The following is a 19,150-nucleotide window of genomic DNA, read 5'->3' on the forward strand; positions in this document are numbered from 1 at the left end:
AGAAAAAGAAAAGAGAAAAAGAAATCATGAGTCCATTGCAGTAGGTGGAGGACTCTTCAAAGACCAACAGAAAAAGAAAAGAGAAAAAGAAATCATGAGTCCATTGCAGTAGGTGGAGGACTCTTCAAAGACCAACAGAAAAAGAAAAGAGAAAAAGAGAAAAAGAGAGAGAGAAGACATATACATGTATTAGTTTGTTATATGCCTGCATATGTCTCTAACAGGATGACAACTGTATATGATCCTATTTCAATATACAGTATGATCCCTTTATCTGCAGGATGGGTACCTGTGGTTTCACTTACCTGCATCCAAAAACATATGGTCTTTGTAGGCACCTGGAGGTGCTCCAGTGCAACTCCAAAGTCAATGTCTAGCAGAGGCTGACCATGGAGTTATGCTGGAAGACTTTCAGATGCCTACAGAGAATACTTTTCTAGGCCTTTGGAGGTCCTCTAGTGTGACCCTAAAGTCAACTTCCACTGGAATGATAGGGTTCATTATTATCCACAATTTTCACTATCTGTGGCAAGTCTGGGAATATATCCCTCATATATATGGGGGTCATACTGTTTTTGAATTTATCTTATGGATGCTATGACTTACATGTTTAAATTTTTATAGATTTCATCTGTGTTTTAATAAGAGATTCTGTTATCTCTCTCTTTGTTCTGTTTGCTCTGTTCTGTTCTGCTCTGCTCTGCTTCTAAATAGCTGAAGGCCCTGTTTGAGAGCAGAAGGGCATACTATACAGTAATAGTAAAAATATAGACCAGAATCCTGTATCAGCTACTTAATTAAGTACATTTAACAGTAACCTTTCTTGGCCTGACCCCCCCCCCCCCTTCTTGAATCTGATGGAAACTTCATTCACTCGTGTTTTAATCCAGAATGGATCTCCTTCTCCTGCAGCTGATGCCTGGTAAAAGAGGTTTGGGGAGAGATTTACAATAGTGCTAATAGTGTCACTATCAAAATTAAGTGGCAGTCACAATATGAAACTGTTACAGAGATTTACTCATCTATAACTGTTCTGTATTCACAATTGCTACTTAGGAGATTATTGCACCAGCAAAATGGCTGGTCTGAGCCTGGACTGAGGGTGGGCTGAATTTTTTTTTTTTTTTTTTGCTAAAATTGGGTGTTATCGCACACCTCCGTGCTCAGATCGGAGGCCTCATGTCCCGACCTTAGCCATCCTGAACCTGATCTGTCCTTTTCCTGTCCTTCGCAATGAATGCAATTAACGTTTCTGCAAATGACAGATGAAGGATGGATTGGATTCAGGATGGCTAAGATTAGGATGTGATGCCTCCGATCTGAGCACGGAGGTGTGTGGTAACACCCAATCTTAACAAATTAAAAAAAAATATTCAGCCCACCCTCAGCCCGGGCTCAGGTCAGCTGTTTTGCCAGTGCAATAGTCTCCCTAGTCATGATTATGACACTATGGCATGATAGTAACTCCTTTCCAAACCTTCTTCACCAGACAACAGGTGGATGCAGAGAAGGAGATCCATTTTCTTGGTGATTGGATCATGGGTGAATGATGCTTCTATCAGGTTAGGAGGGGTCAGGCCAAAACACACTGCAGAAATAATCCAGTTTGAGACTGCTTTAACTGCCCTGGCTCAATAGTAGATAATTCTGGGAACTGTAGTTTTCTGAAACATTTAGCCTTCTTTTTGTCAGAGAGCTCTGGTGCCACAATAAACTGCAGTTCTCAGGATTCCCTAGCACTGAGCCAGGGCAGTTCACACAGTCTCAAACTGGATTATTTCTGCAGTGTGTTTTGGATCTTTACGTAGCTGATCCAGGATTCCTGCCATACAAAATAGGAATTAGCCAGTTGTGAAGGAAGAAGAAATGAAGGTAGCCAAGAAGGAGAGACAGTGAGTGAAGAGCAGAGTAAATAATTGGATACAATATGGAATTATCATAAATAAGAATTGGCATATATCATCTTTCCTCATTCTCCCATCCCTTCCTTTTTGGTTCATTGAGCCTAGTGAAGAGTCCTGGAGAATGTGGAAACTTGCTCACTCTATTATGGCATTTTGGTTGGTCCTAACAGAAGTATGGTCAAATGTAGATACTGTAGCCTAAATTCAACTGCTACTTCGCAGATGGAGAAGAACCACTGGATCAATAGGATTTACATATGTTTTGACTCACCAGCCAGAATTTTGAGTCAGTGCGAGTGGGTACTAGTTAGGACCAACAATTACATTCAAACTTGTAGAGGTTTTTTTTTTAATGAATTACTCAACATGGCTACCTTTGCTTCTCTCTCTGTGTTGATAAAATTTTAATATTTCCAAATAAACAGTACTAGATCACAAAATATGGTCAATTTTCGGGAGAAAGCCTCTGCTTTCTGAAACAGCAGCACTGTACTGACTTGCTGATAAAAATCAAGAGTTTATTGGACTATCATGTAAACCTTAAAATGGAGATAATGAACCTTAAGGGTGGCAAAATTTTGCTTGATCTTAAAATACTCTGTTGAAAAGAAAACTGTGTTTTGTGTTGGTGACTCAAATTCCTTTTAGCAAAAACAAGTTATGAGACAGCTGGAATAGTGTACAGAAATGTATGGTTAATGATCTTGAACCTTCTGTTATCTATATACATCCTGTAAATACATCATACTACTCTCACTCCTGCCTACAAACATGGAGTTGTTGCCAAAATAAAGACATAGACTTTTTGTTACTGCATTTCACTAAATGAAAGAGAGAGTGATCTGTTATTATTATTTTGATTAGGTCATCTCTGGGTCTACATAAAGTTCCATCCTTTGTCCAAACAACTCTCATCAAACACTGGAAGCAAAATGGAGTTTCTCATATTTTTAAAAAATAAATCTTTGTTCCATGTTCCAATTAGAAGTTTGAATAAATTTGGCAACCTTTGACATTGTCACAGCAAAGAACAGGCAGAAACCTCACGTTCTTCTCATGCATGGGTTATGTCACATGGAAACCTCCACTCGCTTTCTTGGAGGAATGTGGGCTGAGATTTTAGGAGGAAAATATTATCAGATGGATTAAGAGGGGGGATTTTATAAACAGCAGCTCTTTCATCTTGTGTCAACAGATGTTTGGAAAGAGAGGAACAGCCAAAAGCAATCACCTGTGTTAGCTAGGAACTTTGAATGAAAGCTCCAAACAATATTATAGGACACTTTTCTTAGTATTATGTTTAGGTGCCTCCAGACACAAGCATTAAAAATTGTGTTGTATGCTGCCATTCTGAAAATTTCAACTTCCATCTTAAAGAAGGACCCTCATGATGTATTCATGAAACAGGTCAAAACATCAACTAAAGTAGATGTTGCATTAAATTCATTTTAGTGTTTAATACAAAAAATGAAAATAAAAAAATCCCAAACTCCACACCACAGTGATACCTTTATGAGATCAACCAAAAGATGCAAAATGTACCACACAAGATTTTGAAGATAATTGGCTACTTCATTAGGCTAAGGTACTGAAAATCATAGTGAAGAAGAAAAGTGATGGTGTTACAGTCACAGCCATCTTGTGACTGCATCTTGTTTGAGATGTTTGCTTAAGATGGTTTTAAGATTGTTGTCAGGAAAGGTTGATGCAGAGAGAGGTTGGCCATGCAGAAATTGAGGACAAAGGCAGTAAAAGCCAAGTAATAAAATCTGTCTCTCCATTGACAGCCTTAAAGGAAGTTCTCTTTGAGATATTATTTGCGTGACTATTGTTTTTTGTGGGGGGTTTTTTGGGCTATGTGGCCATATTCTAGCAGAGTTTCTTTCTGACATTTCACCAGCATCTGTGGCTGGCATCTTCTCTGAATCCCAGCCACAGATGCTGGTGAAACGTCAGAAAGAAACTCTGCTAGAACATGGCCACATAGCCTGAAAAACCCACAAAAAACTATGGATGCCGGCCATGAAAGCCTTCGACTTACTGTGACTATTATTTGCTATATGATGTTTTTAATTTGTTGACTTTTTTATTGAACCCTTTCTTGTATTGTTATGTATTATTTATATGTATTATGCTAGCTATTATTTCTTAGATTGTACGCCATGGGCAGGTTTACTCTTATTTATTTTATTGTTTGTATGTACAGTGCTCTGCAAATCTACAGCACTATATAAATAAAGCATAACAACAACAACAACAGATATCTGTCCTGTGTGGGGCTGTAAGCTTCTTTGTAGGTTAAGATATAAATCATCACTAATTTTGGGTGCATCTAGACTGATTATAGTGGTCTCTGTGTTGGACTATGACTCTGGAGACCAGGGTTCGAATCCCAGCTTGGCCATGGAAACCCACTGGGTGCCCTTGGGCAAGTCACACTCTCTCACCTTCCAAAGATGGCAGTGACAACCTCCTTCTGAAGAAACCTGCCAAGAAAACCCCATGGTAGGTTTACTTTAGTGTTGCCTTAAGTCAGAAATGTCTGAAAGGCTCACAACAACAACAGACCCAGACTGATTAAAAAGACCAGAAATTCTCAGATTTTGTTCCTGTTCTTTCCAATATTATTTTGGAGATTGATACACATTTTGTTTATCTCAGAATATTTTCTGTCAGCTACTGGTATGATTAGAGACTTTTTATACCAGATCCCCAGGTCAGTTTATTATAGCTGACTATAAAATCAGAAAGAACAGGAACAAAATCTGGGACTTTTCAATTAGTCAGGATGCATTCTTTGTTCTTGAAAGAAGTACCGAGTATTATAGTAATGCTCTTCCAGCTGTGAGAAAGTCTTTAAAAACTGCTGGTTTTGAAGGTTATTTGCAGTTTGAGGCTTATTCTGCATAAAATTTATACATTTTTGGTGTGGAGAAAACATCTGAAGCCTGGTTTGAAAAACATATAGTCAAACAAGACTGTATATTTACTGCTTTTTATAAATTGCCTGACTGCCAGTTGTTCTTGTAGTCCTCCTCCTTCTCTATCGCCACCACTGCTACCACAATGGTATTCCTCTGTGATGAAAGACATCTGTTTCTCACAGCATCTGAATTTCTTTACCTATCTGTCTAGCATTTAGTGTGAGACCAGTCACTGGAAGGTAAATGTAGGCTTAATTTGAAACAGTAGTATATGCGCTGGTAACCTCTTGGCTTAACTTGATAATTTCTTTCCCACCCAAATCTGCCCGAAACTTTTTTTTTACTTTATTGGTCCTGGAATGTTTTAATTTTTTCTTGTTTAATTTCTTTTTAGGGATTGATTAATGATTTTATGTTAGGGAGGAGGGTTGGGGTTTTAATTGTATTTAAAAATTCATGTGATTTTATTTTGATATTCCTACAATCCACTTTCTTTTGAGAAAAAGTGGAATATAAATAAATACTACTACTATTAGTTTTTTGTGGGGTTTTTGGACTATGGGGCCATGTTCTAGAAGAGTTTCTTCCTGACATTTTGCCAGCATCTGTGAGGCATCTCTGAAAATGCCAGCCACATATGCTGGCGAAACGTCAGGAAGAAGCTCTCCTAGAACATAGCCACATAGCCCGAACACCCCACAAAAAACTATGAATGTTGGCCATGAAAGCCTTTGACTCCATCATCATCATCATCATCATCATCATCATCATCATCATCATCATCAATTTGCATGTTTGACTGCTGAGTATCTCCCAGAAATTCCTTTTGGGGGAGAAGGAAATGGGTTAATTGTATGGAATTCACATTTCCCTTAACATCTAGTTTGACCCTTCAGTTGCATTTCCTTTCAAGAATGTATACATAAGATTGGCTATAAATCAGGCATACCATTGAACTTTAATTACAAGTAAACACAAAATAGAAGAAGAAAAGAGACAAATGTATACACCCCTCTCCCCCATCCAGCAAGATGTTGCCTGTCTGAACAGATGTGGGAGCAATTTCTCATTGCTTTTAAAACAGAGTGGGCTTCATTTGTGAGTGATGCTGTTTGAGTTACCCTGATGCTTCAGTTCAGGCTCTTTGGATAGGGAAGAGTCCCCTTGCCACATGTACATTCTTATGGTTTTGCATCCACTTTGATTGCAACAATGGAGCTTTCCAGATTTGGAGGTGGACGTTTGGAATTAATTATCCTTTAGGTCCCAAGAGAATTTTGCCTTGTTCTCCTGCACCTTTAAATACTCTCTTGCTTATGCATGCTTATGTGTAGTTGTTCCAAAATAAAAGCATTATAGGATAACTTGGTGGAGGGATTTTGTTTATGCTGGAAGTCTGATTCGACTGGGAAAGCATTCCCCTGAACTCTGATTAATCGCCTTTTCTTGTACACCGTGGTTGCCTTTATTTGGAGCATGTGGCTTGGCTATCTTGCTGGTATCTTAATTTCAAGTATTTTTCTGCCATGTATCCTGTGGTGGTGTGGTCACCTTTGAAGTGCAGGCAATCAGCATACCAGTTCCTGTAGCCACAACCACAAGCAGAGCCCAAAATTGCAGACAGCTCTGTTGATCCATATGTGTGAGCAAATATGTAATATGTGTGCATATAACACAGTTTATTGGCATCAGCTGGTAGTCATAGAAGAGTGAACTGGCACAGGACAATGTAGTGGTTAGTTGGTTGGACTTGGTCTAGAGAGACCTGAAGTTACATATAAAAGGGAAAGCGGTGAGTGCAGCTGTCCCAAAAGGCACAAGATCATCAGCTGAACTTTTTTTCAGGAGTGTCTTTCAACTACACCATGAGAAAATGTGTTGTTCTTTCGTGCCTTCAAGCCATTTCTGACTTATGGTGACCCTAAGGTGAATCCATCACAGTATTCAACTCAGCAAGATTTGTTCAGAGAGAGGTTTACCTCTGCCTTCCTCTGAGACTGAAAAAGTGTGACTTGGCCAAGGTCGCTCAGTGGGTTTCCATGTCAGAGCAGGGATTTGAACCCTAATTTCTAGAGTCATAGTCCAACACTCAAACCACTACACTATGTGAAGTCGAAGGCTTTCACGGCTGGAATCCATAGGTTTTTGTGAGGTTTTAGGGCTATGTGGCTGTGTTCTGGAAGAGTTTATTTCTGACATTTTGCCAGCATCTTTGGCTGCATCTTCAGAGAAAGATCAGGAATAAACTCTTCCAGAACACAGCCACATAGCCCCAAAGCCCCACAAAATACCACTACACTATGTTGGCTCTTTTGAGAATTTTTTTTGTTATTGCTGCTCACTGTCCTTGACTTGACCCCGACTCATGGCAACCCTGTGTCTCCAAGCCCTCCTATCCTCTATCTCTCTGCTCAGGACTTGTAGGCTCTGGCCTATGGTTTCTCTGATTGAATCTATCCATCTAGCATGTGGTCTTCCTCTTTTTCTACTGCCCTCTACCTTCCTCAGCATCAATGTCTCTTCTAATGGGTCATACCTTCTCATGATGTGGCCAAAGTATGATAGTTAGCTTCCACAGAGAGTTCAGGCTTGATTTGTTCTATTAGTTTTTCTTTTTGGCAATCCTTAGTATCCTCGGCATTCTTCAGCACCACATTGCACATGAGTTGATTTTCTTTTTATCCTCTTGCTACACTGTCTAGCTCTCACATTCGTACATGTTAATAAGAATAGAATGGCTTGGATGATTCTAACTTTAGTGTTTTGTTGTGTATCTTTACACTTTAGGATCTAGTGTAGTTCTTTCATAGCTGCCTTCCCTTTCCTAATCTTCTTCTGATTTCTTGACTGCAGTCTCAATTCTGATCAATGTTTGATCCTATTTCAATTTCCTTATTATCTAGGTTGAATTTAAGTAGATCCTCCATGGTCATTATTTTTGTTTTCTTTATGTTCTGCAGTAAGCCTGCCTCTGCACTTTGTTCTTTAACTTTCCTTAGTAATTGTTTCAAGTTTATGATGTTTTCTGCTAATATTATGGTGTCATCTGCAAATAACTCCTCCTTCATCTAAGGACTTTATCGCACCACCTCTAGTGCCCGACTTACCTATACTGAATTTGAGCCAAATTTGGAAGTTATGCTGATTTTATTGCACAGACTTTTACCTCAAAACGGCTTCCGGTTGCCTCCAGTGTTGAATTCGGGCCCTGTAAGTTGCTTCGGCAGTCATTTTTTCCAAATTGAAAACTTTGGAATCGGAAAAAATGGTAGCCGAAGAGACTTATGTGGCCCAAATTCAGCACTGGAGGCAACAGGAAGCCATTTTGAGGGAAATGTCCATTTGGTAAATCCAGCCTAATGTCCAAATTTGACTCAAATTTGGAAGAGGTATGTTGGGCACTGGAGGAGGTGCGATAAAGTCCTAAGTCTAAACCTTATCTTCCTATGATATTTTGTGTGTACCATTTGAACAGATAAGGTGATAGAATGCAACCCTTTTGCCAATTGGGAAAGATTTTATTTCTCCATATTCTGTTATAACAGTAGCCTCTTGTCCTAAATACAGATTTCTCATCAGGACTATCAAATATTGTGGCACTTCCATTTCTTTAAGAGTATTCCATAGCTTTTAGTGAGCTATGCAGTCAAAAGCTTTGCTATAGTCTATAAAGTACACACTGATTTTCTTCTTCAATTCTTTGGTATGGTTCATTAACCATTGTATGTTTGGATTGTGGTCCCTAATGCCTCCTCCTTTCCTGAACCTTGCTTGCACCTCTGAGATTTTTCTCTCTCTGTCTGGTTAAAGTCTATGAGTCTGAATAGACAGGCCAAAATAAAGCTGCTTCAGGTCACTTTGGAGGTATGTGGTTTAAATGATACTTACATATCATTTTTAAATTTTTAACAATTTCTGTATACCGCTTTGATCGTTGGAAAAGCAGTCCAGAGGCCGCGCCAAATCTGCGCTCCAGTCCTTAGGACTGGAGCATGGCTTTGACATGGTTTTCAGACTCTTAGGACGCATGTATCATTTAAACAGGATACCTCCAAAGTGACCCGAAGCCTGTCTGTTTGGGCCCTATGGCATAGTACATACTGCCAACAAGTGGCGTAACGGCACCAATACTAGGGTTAGGGACCGTGTGGCAACCACAGTCCCTAACCCTAGTATGTGTGGGCAGTGTAAACACCGCATGGCATCCACACATTGCTACGTAGCACTTACATAACAAGTGCGCCAGTGGCGCACTTGTTACACTGCCTCTACAGCTCAAAAAGAATCCAGTTTTCCTGGGTTCTTTTTCCTCAGAAGGCAAGCCATGTGGTTTGGCGGCTGCGGCTTCCATTAGGTTGCCGGCAGGCCGCCCTTTTCGGACGGTCTGTCCCGTGCCTATGTTACAGAATTGTGACCATACTTTTGCTTGCCTGGGAAATTAATGCTATGGTCCTATAGTTACTGCAGTCTTTTATGTCTCTTTTTTGGTGATGGGGTTATACATGGATCATTTCCAGTATGCTGGCCATTGTTTTGTTTTCCATATTTATTGGCAAATTTTGTTAACACTTGAGTTTATTCTTTTCATGTGGACTGTAGCAGTTCAATTGCAATGTTATCTGTTCCTGGTGATTTATTCTTCACAATTTCTCTTAGTTCAGCTTCCTAGAATTTGGGGTCCATCTTCATATGGTTCTTCATTCCATGTGTCATTCATTTTTAAATCTCTTTTAGATAGCTCTTGTGTGTATTGCTTTCACCATCTTTTTATATCTTCTTGATTGTATAGTATAATGTTCTTCTGATCATAGATTATCCCTGCCCTTGGTCTGAACTTCAGTTTGAGTTCTCAGATCTTGTGGTAGAGGTCTCTCATTTTCCCTTTTTTGTTGTTGTCTTCTATTTCTCTGCATTGATTTTTTTATAGTAATTCCCTTTATCCTTGGGCACTAGTCATTGAACAGTTGCATTTATGGTTCTGGTTCTGTCTCCCTTTTCTTTTGCTTCGCATCTTTCTTTAACTGCTTGAAGTGTTCCATCTATTATCCACTGTTTCTTCTCTCTCTCCTCTCTCTTTCGGTCATCAATAGGTGTTTTCTGCATTCTTCCTTGACTATGCCCCTTGGTTTTGAATATAGTTCTTCTGGTTCCTGGTTGATTATGCTTCATAATACAAATCTATTTCTTAAATTATCTGTAAATTCTGTTGAGATATTGTTCAGATCATATTTTAGTATGATGACTGGTTTTGTGTTCTTCTTCAGCTGTACTCTGATTTTTGATGTAAGTAGTTCATGATCTGTGCCATAATCAGCACCTGGTCTAGTTTTGGCTGCAAGAATAGATCTTCTCCATCTTCTGCTTCTGATTATGTAGTCTATCTGATTTTTGTATTGAGTACCTGGTGTTGTCCATATATATAGTCTCCTCTCTGGTTATATGAAGAAGGTATTTGAGAAGAATAGATGATTGGCTTCACAAAATTCTATTTATCACTCTCCTGCTTCATTTCTTGTGACTAGTCTGAATCTTTCTACAGTTTTTGATTCTTCTTTGCTTCCTACTTTAGCATCCTACTCACCTATCATTATCAAGCAATACTTTTTTTTCCTGAACCACATCAAAGAATCTCTCAATATCTTCTTCCTCTGCCTCTGTGGTTGGCACATGTATTTGAATTATGGTGATGTTTATGAATTTTCCCTAGCCTAGGGCCTTATTGACATGATTCAGTCTACTTTGCATTGTACAGTGGGCCCTTGGTATATGCAGGGGATCCGTTCCGGACCCCCTGCATATGCCAAATTCCACGTATGCTCAAGTCCCTATAGTCCCCAATGGTGGCGCGCGTGAATGCGTGCCGCCATTGGGGACAAAATCCCCCTCCTCCCCTACCCTTCTTTCCATCCCTCCCCTTCCCCTCCCTACTTACCTGCTCCGTCGCCTCCTCCGCCGCCGCAGAAGAAGGACCAGGTGCTGCTCGTGCTGCCCCTGGCCCTTCTTCTGCGGTGGCAGGGGCAAGAAGAATGAGGGCAAGCCGCGTCCTCCTCGCCCCCGCTGCTCTTAAAGGGCCAAGGGCAGCTTGGAAGCCAATAAATTTTTAACAATTTCTGTATACCGCTTTGATCGTTGGAAAAGCAGTTAATAAATGAACAATTTATTTATTATTATTATTAAGAGGCCTCCCAGGCTGCCCCCGGCCTTTCTTCCACGGCAGGGAGGAGGATGAGGCCTGGCTTCATCCACCTCTTCGCCCTCACTGCTCTTAAAGGGCCAGAGGCAGCCTGAGAGGCCTCTTGGCCCCAAGCTGCCTCTGGCCCTTTAAGGACAGCGGGGAGGAGGAGGATGAAGCCAGGCCTCCTCCTCCTCCTCCCCACCGCCGCGCTAAAGGGCCAGGGGCAGCTTGGGAAGCCTCTTGGCCCCAAGATGTCCCTGGCCCTTTAAGGGCAGCGGGGGCGAGGAGGACAAGGCTTGCCCTCATCCTCCTCACCCCCGCCGCTGCGGAAGAAGGGCCAGGGGCAGCACGAGCAGCACCTGATCCTTCTTCCGCGGCATAGGTGGCGTCACGGTGTTGGAACAGGTAAGTAGGGAGGGGAAGGGGGAGGGAGGGAGGGTAGTTAGTTAGGGAGAGAGGAAGGAAGGGGGAGGGAAATTGTCCCCAATGGTGGCGCGCGTGCACGTGCACTGCCATTGGGGAGAATTTCCCCGGATTTGTCAGGAGCGTATGCTTAAATCCGCACATGCCAAATCCGCGTATAAGGAGGGCCCACTGTATGTCAAAGTCAGCAAACTGACTCTAGCAGATATTGGCCAAGATACTGAATGGTTGTGCATTATGTATGAGTTCTGCATGTGGAACTCTGCTAAGGCTCCCCTGTAACCATCCCCAAAGACTCACCCTGTCATGGTCTACCTTCAGGAACCAGGCATTTCTGGTGGGGATCAGGGGGACTAGAGAAGGACATGGCTATGTATTCATGGTCAGACATAGATGCCAAAATCTGCTGGTGTCCTCTGGAGGGCTCAGCAGATGACATAATTGGTCTGTGTCTGGCTATTTTAGGAACATAGCCAGATTCTTCTCCAATTCCCTCTGCTTTCCACCAGCAACAGAATGGTTGTATGTGTGGGATGTAGGTTTGGGATGGTAATAGAACAGTGAGTCCTGGGGAGGGCTTTGTACATTGCAGAGGAACGAAGAGAATATCAACTTCTGCAATGATCAAAACAATGTACTATCAACAGCAGCCATACCCTGTGACATCACAAGGACTTGTCTCAGGTTTTGGTTCTGAGATCTCAGTACCAGATCTGGGAAAGTCTTGACCTGGCAACCCTGCACAGGTACCAGCCAGTCTAGGTTTTCTGCTCTGCTCAGCAGCATTGCCTCTCTGTGAATAATGTGCTGTATTAGTCTCTCCAGCAGATAGGCATAAATTTGAACCAGAAGGAGTAGAACTTATGAGCAAATCCAAACAAAATACTGAACAAGCACAAGAGCTAAAATGTGGAACCAACTTGCTGTTTTGGAACAGCAAACCCACAAATTGTGCTTTGCACATTTTTTCTTTTCAAACCACTTCAGGTTGTTATGGCCTTTAGTTTACTACAGGATATGAAGCTCAGCATGCTTCACACTTTCATTTCTTTTGAAATGACAATCCATGAGGCAATCACAGGAGTACAATGGAAACAGAGACCTTCCTCAACCCAGAATGCACTCCAGGCAAGTTGGACTATAGCTCCCATCACCTGCACCCAAAATTTTCAATCGCTGCCGTGGCTATGGATGATGGGAGTTCTATCAAATGCATATGAAGGTTGTGGCTGGCTGCTATACAGTCAAACAGAACATCTACTTATTTTTACATTACCACTCATGCAAAAATTGTTCTGGGGCTCAGAATGTATAATACAAACCACATGGCATTTAGTAGTTCCAGATGAAAGGTGGCCTACACGCTTTCCAAATACAGCACTAAAGCTCATTTTGCTACATAACGAGTTTAATAAACACACACACACGAGTATGAATCTGTTTCCATTTATAAATGACACATACTATCCTACCAGTAGAAACCTCACTGCTAGTACATATATGGCGATGAAACACACTATCTAAGTGGAGGAGAAAAAGCACAGAGAGGGAGAATATGTTTATTAGCTGTAAATATTATTGAGTCAAGAACATTAACACTCACTGTAACTTGACCAAGAAAAAAATGCATCAAGTTTGGTTGTTTTCCAGTTCCCCTTTATGTATGAACAGATTCTTTAGTTGGTTTAGGAAGGATATATGATAGGATCCCATCCCTCCACATAAAAACCACATCTGAATCATATGGACATTTTCAGATGGGCAAAAGGGACAGGAGTATAGTGGGATGCTCCTGTCAGTGTCACACGATTGGGCAAAGGTTTTCAGATCACGTCGCATGACATCACAATAATCCCACCTTTATCCCATGAATGAAGACTTTCATTCTTTTCAGACTTTTCCAGCTGACACCAACAGGAGTATTCTGCTATGCTCCTATCCCTTTTGACCATCTGAAAAGGTCCACAGAGTTAAAAGGAACCACAAGGATAATCTAGAACAATCTCCTTCCATGTTGAATACACAACCAAGACCTCATTCCCACTACCTTTTAAACCGGATCACAATTCGGTTTGGACCAATTCAAATGACCATGTTTCCCTCTTATATCGAATTGCTGAAGTGATTTGGGGGGGGGGGGGGGCTATGCACCAGAACCATTTAACCCATGTCTTTCTGATGCTCATTTTTTCAACATCTTTTTTTTGATAAATTGATTCTGTGAAAGTTTGAACCAGATGCGGATCGGAATCGATTTAAATTTGCCCTTCAGCCAGCTGGAGTGGGTCCATTTTGAATTGATTCATGCATGAATGTGAACCACAAGTGGATTATTTTAGAGGGAAAAATGTAGTGTGAACCACGCTCTGCTGTTGAATTGATCCATCGATTTGGATTGCAAACCTTTTTTTTTGTAAGTGGGAATGAGGCCCAAAGCACCCATGAGAAATGGCTATCTAACCTTTATTTAAAAACCTTCATCTTCCAAAGCAATCTATTCCCTTCTCAAACAGCTCTTAAAGTCAAGAAGTTCTTTCGAATATTTAGGTGGAATCTCTTTTCTTATAATCTGATGGGTACAGATTACAAGCAAATACTCAACTGAAGTTTTAGGATCCTGCTCCTCTAGAACCCCATAAACATGGCAGCTGTGAACTTTCTACTAGCTAGAATACCATAGCAGCTATCCTTCATAAATAGACAATATACAGTAATCCTGCTGGAATGGCTATCAGGTACTTTTTACTTGATGCCCATTCAAATATTAAAAGATGGCGACATATCACTTCCAGTCTTTTCTTATCCAAGTTAAATGTACCCTAAGCTGTGCCTCATAGAGTATGGCTTCCAGACTTTTTACCATATTGGTTGCCATCCTCTGGACACATTCCAGCTTGTCAATATTCTCCTTGAACTGTGATGCCCAGAACTGGACACAATATTCCAGGAAAGATCTGACCAAAGCTGAATAGAGTGACACTATTATAGTGCTATGATTCCACTTTAACACTCCTGGGCCTGTCCTGTAAACAGGCACTAGAGTGTTTTGGCTGAGAATTCTAAATATCCCTCCCTAAAATGCCAATCTCAGGATTCATAGGTCAGACCCATGCCAGTTAAGGTGGAATAATAGCTTTATAATTCTGTAGAGTAAATGGGTCCCTGAACACTATACTCTTGCTAACACTGCCTAGATGAGTTGCAGTTGTTTTTATATTGAGTTCCAGAAGAGCTTCCAAGAGACAAGTCTGAAAGGGAAAAGAAGATCAAAAATGGGAAGGGGTGTGTATTCATGTTGGAACAAAGTGCCAATTGAGCCCCTCTATTTTAGGGCAAGAAGAGAGATAAGGCTGAGATAGCACTTTGGCCAGGAATTGGATTAGGATGGAAGAATGGCCCTAACTTAACATCAGGGAAGATAGATGCTCCTAGCATCATCTGTCCCACAGACAAGTCTTGGGGAAGAATTCATCCCGGTGTCAAGGGTGTTACTACAGAAGCAGCAAAGCAAGGATATTGCCACTCCAAAATGAGAATTCTCCCCCCATCACCAAATATTCCTTTAGTACACTGGGCCCTTGGTATCTACTGGGGCTTGGTTCCAGGTTCCCTGTGGATACCAAGATCTGTGAATGTTAAAGTTCCATTAAATACATTATATAGTAAAATTATGTCCCTTATATAAAATAGCAAAATCAAGGTTTGGTTTTTGGAATTTATATATTTTTGAATAGTTTCAAGCTATGGATGCTTGAATCTGTGGATAAAGAGGCAAGGATCTGTGGATAAATAATGCAGGGATACAGAGGGCCAACTCTGTATTTCTAGGACTGTAGGAAGTGAGATGTTGAAAATAATTCACACCTAGAACTCTTATATTGACTGTGTTTGCATTCTCCTAGCAATTTTTCCTACCCCCTTTCTTAGGATGCCAAAACTCTATTTCTAAATCTTCAACTGAAGTTTTAAGTTATTCCAATGCTAGAAATTAGGGGACTGAAGGAAAATTTAATTGGACACGCAGAATTCTTACTTGAAGCTCTTGTGCCCACAGCATTGAGTCAGGACACTGTCCTGTGTCCTGACCCCAAGGATCCCTACTCCTGTTTTAGGAAAGAACTTACTAACCTGTTGGAGTGACCACATTTAAGAGCCTTATTTCATGACAAAAGAAAGCCAAGATGCAGTGCAAGAGAAGTGGCTTTCTTCTTGCCTCTCCTCATGTTGTTGTACCACTTCCATTTTACTTCCAGAGGGAGACAGTCATAAAAGCATGCCCTTTGCCAAATGGATTTTCCCAGCACAACCAAAGATACACTTTTATGACGGCCTCCTCCAGGAAGAGAACAGAAGTGCTTTCATGGCATGAAGAGAGGCAAGGAGAAAGCCATTTCTCTCTTGCTACGTTTCAGCTTTATTTTGTCATGCAATAAAGCTTTTAGTTTGCTTAGGGGCAATACAGCAGAGGATTCAGTTGTTTTAACTGAGAAGTAATATGGAAATTTAGAGTCTTATCACCTGTCCTATCTTTTCTGCATACTTTTGTCTCCCTTCTGATCCTTTAGAATCCAATAAACATGGCAGCTATGGACTTTCTATTAGCTGTAGAATGTTATAGTAGTTATCCTTCATAAATAGACAATATAATCTCAGCAGCATTCTTGAGGATTTGCAACCTCCACAAACGGATATAGAAATTAATGTTCAGGGTTGATGGAAATTGTAGTCCAAAATATCTGGAAAACACCACCTTGGGGAACGCTAGAGTATCTGCATAGGCCCTGCAGGAACCCTTGGGTTGACTGGGTATTTCAACTGTACTTTTGTTCATTAATTTGGAATTTATGTGTGTGTGTGCGCTTGTTTTTACACATGGATCTACTCTTATGTGCATCTGGCGATGAGTTTACTCCCAAGAATGTGAAGTAATTTCTGGCTTCCAAACTGAAGACAGTCACTCTTACTTTTTAACTCCTTGCTCTTTTTGGCAGTGTAGTAGGACATACAGAACTTCTATTAGGAACTGGAAAAGTTCTGGGAAGTGCACTGTCTGATCTTCTGTTTATCCTTGAAAGGTCAGTCTGGGACATATATCACTTGAAAGTTTAATTGCTGGTTTTGGAAGTCATTTTCCATTATAAAGAATACTCAGCTTCAGTAAATTAATTTTGTCTCTACAGTCCAAGCTGAAATGGACAAGTCAGAATTCTAGTTAATGAAGATGCAAAGCTGATTCAAATATCATGATTTTTCCAACTTTTTGTTTTCTGCAAAGGGATTATTTAACTTTAGAGTCCTGCTGTACTGACAGCCCATCAGTCACCAAAAATTAATAGGTGTTTTTCCTCCTAAGTCTCTGGATAATCTCTAATATTGTCCATCTCTCATGTACACTATGCAATCTCTCATTTTGTATTGAGACAATGGGCCATTTCAGCTAATGCACACTGTCCTAAAAGCAGAGCATAAGATTCTAGACTCTTCAATCTAGAGTAATACATTGCCAACCTAAAGGAAGAATGCAGCAGATCACTGCCAACTTCTCTGTGTTGTTTTGTGGGAGCCAAAAGAATTGAAATTGATGGGAAAGTGATTTGGATATTGATTTCACATTCCCACAGTTTCTTTGGGACTATGTTGTAAAGCAAGCAGATGGGATAGTTTGGTCTTGATAGACCTAATTTATAGCCAAAAGAAAAATGAGAAAGGCATATATAGCTGGCCACTCTCTTATATATCTGGCACTGAAATGTCAAAATCAAGTGCACTCTTTTTGAAGAGACAAAATAAGTATTACAGGACACAGTATCCATGATTTCCACAAGGCAATAAGCAATACTCTGATGCAGTGTGAGTTTTTCTTTTTAAAATGTGTAAACCTAAGAACTGTAAGCATTTTGATCCAGTTAAGAAATACACTGGTGGAAAATATCCCTAGAAAAATGGCAAATCACATATACAAACAGGTAAGCATGCACAGGTACCCTACTCTGGTGCTGGGTGTGTGTGGGCTGCTGAAACCTGACACCTGCCCACCTTCCCAAACCTGTGGTGCAACTCAGTCATTTTAGAACCTGGATGTACTGTATATACTCATGTATAAGTCTAGAAATTTTAGTCCAAAAATTGACCCCCAAAACCAGAGTCAGCTTATCCATGGGTCAATGTTTGTATTGTACTTTAACTCTTATTTTAAAATAGCACTGACCCACCTCTATTCTCTTATCCATCCACCCTTTATTGTGATCATATACAGTTATGTCTGCTGGAATATTGTAAGTTTTTTGGCATTGTTTTCCTTTGCTTCATCCTTTAGATCCTTTGTTATATGTTCCTACATTTTACCCTTGACTTATCCACGGGTCATATCAAAATCCATAATTTTGGCCCCAAAACCTACCCTTGACTTATGCATGAGGTCAACTTATAGTTGAGTATATATGGTAATAGTCTTATGCATAACCTTAGAGGACAGCATCAAAAATATAGTTCCAGTCAATAACTAAATATTAATAAGTGCATAGGACCAAAAGGAAACTAGCTACATGTGCCATGATTAAAACAAAAACAAATAAAAATATAAACTAGTTTAATTGTACTTTGTGCTGCTTGACTCCATACCTAGTATGTACCAGTGGCATCACTAGGAGGTGCGGTGGGTGTGGACTACACCAGGTGACACTTTAAGGGGGGGGTGACATCACTGCTCTGCAAACACCTATTGTCCAGGAATGCTGCCAACAAAGACACTCACACAGCTGATAAGAGCTTGCTGGGCAAGATAAACACATCGAGCAGTTCCTTCACAATGCCAAACAATGTCCAATAGAATAAGCCACTAGTCAGTCCAAAGTTCAGGATTACAGAGAGCCACTACCATTCCAGTCCAAGGTCAAGAGTACCAGAGGGTTGGTGAAGGGTCCGGTCCGAGGCCAAGGATTCAAAGGCAGTCAAGGGTCTAGGAAGCCAAGAGCCAGATCAAGTAGCATTCACTAATGAGAACTAATAGTCTCTGGCAAGAGAGCTCAGCGTCTGCCAGGTGCCTTATATCTAGTTCCCTTGTCACAGCTGCTGGTTGCCTAATGAGCGCTTCTCAGCAAGCCTCTTGGAATGCCGAAGGCACATCCTTTCTGATCTCCTCTGGCCAAAGGTAGGAATCTCAATGCTCTGTTGCTCTATGTCTCCCAAGTCTGGCACTTCTTCTGGGGCAAAGCTGGGCTGCTGAGCCTCAGGCTCCACTGGAGGAGATCCCACAGAGCTAGGGTCTGGCTGAGCCAAATCCACTGGGGCTGGAAGAGTAGAGCCGGGGCCTGGCAATGCAGAACTGGGGCCTGGCACAGCCTCAGGTTCCTCCTGCACCTGAGGAGCTGAGTCCTCCTCGTCATCCTCCGAGTCCTCCTCGTGACTGGCCATGACACCTAACTTTTGACAGAAATGGACTGTGGCATTCATTTGCTTCCCTTTAAAATGTTTGAAGAGATAGTGGGAATAAGCTGAAGCTCAGTAGGAAGAGAAAGGAGGGCCCCCAGAATGTTCTTAAAATTAAAATGTCAATTTTGATTTTTAAAAAATTTTTAAAATTCTTTTTATATTTTCTTTAAAAATATCACATTTGAACCAAATTTACACTATGTATATGTGAATACTTTTAGGTTGTGCTATGATATTGTAAATTGAAGGTATAATTTTAATTTTGCTAGTGATTTATGTCACAACTATTAGCA

At 40.8% G+C, this 19,150-nt stretch overlaps 1 pseudogene; it reads right to left on the bottom strand.

Annotated features, from left to right (window-relative positions):
- Positions 1-18,839, bottom strand: part of LOC121925046 — a 30,663-nt pseudogene extending 11,824 nt beyond the window's left edge.
- Positions 18,840-19,150: the final 311 nt, after the last annotated feature.

The sequence above is a fragment of the Sceloporus undulatus genome, chromosome 1, assembly GCF_019175285.1.
Source record: "Sceloporus undulatus isolate JIND9_A2432 ecotype Alabama chromosome 1, SceUnd_v1.1, whole genome shotgun sequence".
In the NCBI taxonomy this organism is placed as follows: Eukaryota; Metazoa; Chordata; class Lepidosauria; order Squamata; family Phrynosomatidae; genus Sceloporus; species Sceloporus undulatus.